The sequence below is a fragment of the Pundamilia nyererei genome, unplaced genomic scaffold, assembly GCF_000239375.1.
Source record: "Pundamilia nyererei isolate P.nyererei 1_Seehausen unplaced genomic scaffold, PunNye1.0 scaffold00207, whole genome shotgun sequence".
Taxonomy (NCBI): domain Eukaryota; kingdom Metazoa; phylum Chordata; class Actinopteri; order Cichliformes; family Cichlidae; genus Pundamilia; species Pundamilia nyererei.
In genome coordinates, this window is record NW_005187608.1 from 576,158 (window position 1) to 579,733 (window position 3,576).

Here is a 3,576-nt window from a genome sequence, read left to right on the forward strand (position 1 = left end):
ATAATGTCCTCGTGAGTGGATATCAGGCCTTTGTAGAGCTAAATTGAGTATTTGGTCTAAATAACCCAAAATGTGATGTCCACATATGTGGACACCAGGTCCAGGAGGTTAATTTACAACAGCAAATATTTTGACTTCCAACAAATAATTTCATTGAGGAATAATACAATAATATAATCAATAACCATCAATGAGACACTTTCATTTTTATCAGCACAAGTTACAAACAGTGCCAACTAAGGTGCTGAAAACGAATGCTCAATGGCTTGAAGATGAGCTGTGAAGCTGTAGTTTACTTGCTTTACTAATTACTTCCGTCTCCTCATGTCCTACACAGAGAACTTCTGCTGTTTTCTACCTACATGTCCCTAGGCTTTAAATACACACTGCAAGGGCTAATGAGAAATGACACAGAACTAAAGAACTAAACCAACCTTAACTAAAAGAGGGTGACCAGATAGGTAAATAGGTTAAGCACAATACACAAGTGATAACAAAATAAAACAAGAAGTGAGATGCAAAAACTAGCAGATAAACACAGGCAGAACTGAGCTAAGTATAGGGGAATTCCCAGAGACAGGAATGCTGTGAAAAAACTGAGGGAATAAACACCACGGCAAACCTTTAAACAATAAGCAACCTAAGAATTAAACCTAAGTTATTAAGTGATTCTTGGCATAAACTGAACTGAACTGTTGATATTCTTTTATGTTACATATTTATGTTAAACTATTACAACATAATAACTTCAAAGAATTACAAAGAAAATTTCAGGATTACTGACAGTAGTAGTAATCTCTCCACCAATCATTTCACCATAATTTAGCTTCTTCTTTAATTGAAAAAAGACACAGAACGAATAATGAAACCAGGTTGCATTTACTGGATTTACTGAGGAGGGTAAGTCACTGCAGACTACGTGATTTTTATGTTGTGTCTGTTCCATTAATAACTAACAGAAAGAAGTTTTGGTCTCAAAACGCTTAGAAAGCATCAACTTATAAAATTAAATTGAAAAAAGAATAAAATGTCCTTGATAACAACTACATTAAAATAGCTTCTCTTTTTATTGAATAAATCCAATCATATTATAATATAAACAAAATTATTCACACATACGAGGGACAGAAAAGTTTAAGGTCAAATCAAATAATAATAATTTTGAATGTTTAATATCCAAAATCAAACATTGCGGTATGTTTAAGAAACATGCAGATGGATAAGATAAACTCAAGGAAGACAAAATCATCACCACTCCTGACATACCTTTGACTTCTCAGGAGTAAAAAATGAGGTGATATACACAAACCAAAGACAGAGCCAGACAAACAATCTCTATGATAATCTACTGAGGAGGCCTCACAATCTTGCTGCAATGCTTTCCTGATCCTGTTACCCAGTCATGATTTAAAAAGAATCTCAGCTGTTTTTATGTTTAGTGTTTAATTCATTTACTGATTGTTGTTTTAATATAATTAAATTATAATTGAGAATGGAATTATAGATGGCATTAAAGAAAACCTAAGAACCTAAGCCTTCACAGTCACAGGAAGCATGCAATATATAAATTCCCCTCTCGTCCCTGTGCGCAGTCTATCCTTCAAGTTTGGGTCTTCTACCGGAGGGCTGGGAATCTGAGGGTCCTGCGTAGTATCTTTGCTGTTCCTACACTGTAAAATGTAATATTGTGTTTAATTAAAAATATTAAGTAGGCAGAACTCAGTTTTTTTTAATCAATTTGTTATTAGAACTCAATTTAAGTAACTTACCAGTACTTGTTATGCAAAAATGCTGATCAACTCAATTTATTTGAGTTTTCTTAACTTAGAAAAGCTAAGTAAGCTGGAAATGTTGCTTCTCAGGGCGGAAGGATGAAATGATGTGGTTTGAAAACACTACCGTCCTCCTCCCTCTCGGATCAGTCCGCATGTTCATGGTGCATTTGTTATGGAATATGTTGAGCAAACCTGGAGAAGCGTCAGCTCAAGAGATTATTGTCGTTGCTGTGGATCTTTACCTGATACACTGACTTGGTGAGTAAATGTTTACTCTTATTCAAACTGATTTTGTGGCTTCTCTTAGTTTAGCACCAGGTTTATAATCTTGCTAGCTAGTTAGTGTTAGCCTAGCGTTGCTGCTGCGGCTGGGCTCATGTTACTTAAAAATTAACACCACAGCCTTAAAAACCTTATAAAATATGTCTGTGAAATTTTCTGTTGATTGTTTGAAATAAAAAAGTGAGATAAGAGCCCAGACAAAATTCTTCGGGAGGTGTAGCCGTTAGGGGTAGGGTGGGGTGTGGGGGTATTTTCAATCCATAGCCATAACTAACTAACTAATTATATCATGTTTAACCTGAGTAGCAAAAGACCGCAGGGGGGTTGAAAATAATACGCCAGCAGTTAGCTGTGCTCGCGGACTCTATTGAGCCTTGACCTCCCGGTCAGCTATCGCGCTGGTGGATAACAGAGCTCTCCGAAAACATGGAAGCACTTTTGCAAATATGTGATATTTTGATAAATTAAGTAGATATTTGAGCATTACACAGCTACATTCTCGCCTGAAAATATCTTAAAAGTTTATTTGGTGACCCAGAAAGGGTAGTCTGGTGAAACGGAGGCCGTGGTTGTCGGAGCCTGTCTATGTGTACTTGTGTGTACTTGTGGTCTCGTGGACTTGTGATACGTTGGAGAACAAGTACTGTTCCAGTTCAAAGTACACATGAAGCTGGGAACGCGAAAATTTCCGGGATGTGTCTTTGCTCCTCTCGTTTTATCGAGCATGTATCCTGACTTGTGTGGACTTCGAGGGACGTGGTACAGCTAAATATCCCAGAATGCAACTGTCCAAAACTCAAACGCGGCAATGGCGGAGGAGCGCAGCTAAAAAAACTTTAAATATTACATTTCCCGGGTCACAAAATAAACTTTTAAGATATTTTCAGGCGAGAATGTAGCTGTGTAAAGTTCAAGTATCTGCTCGATTTATCAAGACATCACATATTTGCAAAAATGCTCCAACGTTTTTGAAGACGTCTATTTTTTTAATGCTTTGTGACAGCTTCTGAACATCTGTGGCATCTATTAATGTCAAATCTAGACTTTCTTTAACAACATAAGCAAACTGCTTTTATATTTAACCACTTTTCTGTTTAATTACAATTTAAATAATAATATTAACAATAGTATTTGTTTTGTTAAAACGTGCTTAAAAACAAGTTTTGTTGTGAAAGCTATAATCCAGATTAGTGGCCTGTTAAATGGTTGAAGTCTAGGTTGGCTTTATAACTGAGAATAAAGTATTGTTGTCCTTCTAAAGAATTAAGTTAAATTACACAGTTGAATCATAAGAAACATTATGTTACATATAAACCCTGCCATATGTGAGATCTGGTCATATTGCTTATAAGAAACTTTATATACTGGAGGTTAGCTTTGAACAAGCATGTAATGATTATATTTAAATTCGGGGGTCTTTTTTTAAACACACTAAACCGACAGTGCCAATACCACACATTCAGACACAGTAGTAGATGCTGTTTTTATTACTATATGTGTTAGTCTAATTTGGTTGTAT

At 35.8% G+C, this 3,576-nt stretch overlaps 1 protein-coding gene across 1 annotated transcript in view; it reads right to left on the reverse strand.

Annotated features, from left to right (window-relative positions):
• Window positions 1-3,576, reverse strand: part of tenm3 (teneurin transmembrane protein 3) — a 351,094-nt gene that overhangs the window by 225,539 nt on the left and 121,979 nt on the right. The window lies entirely within an intron of this gene.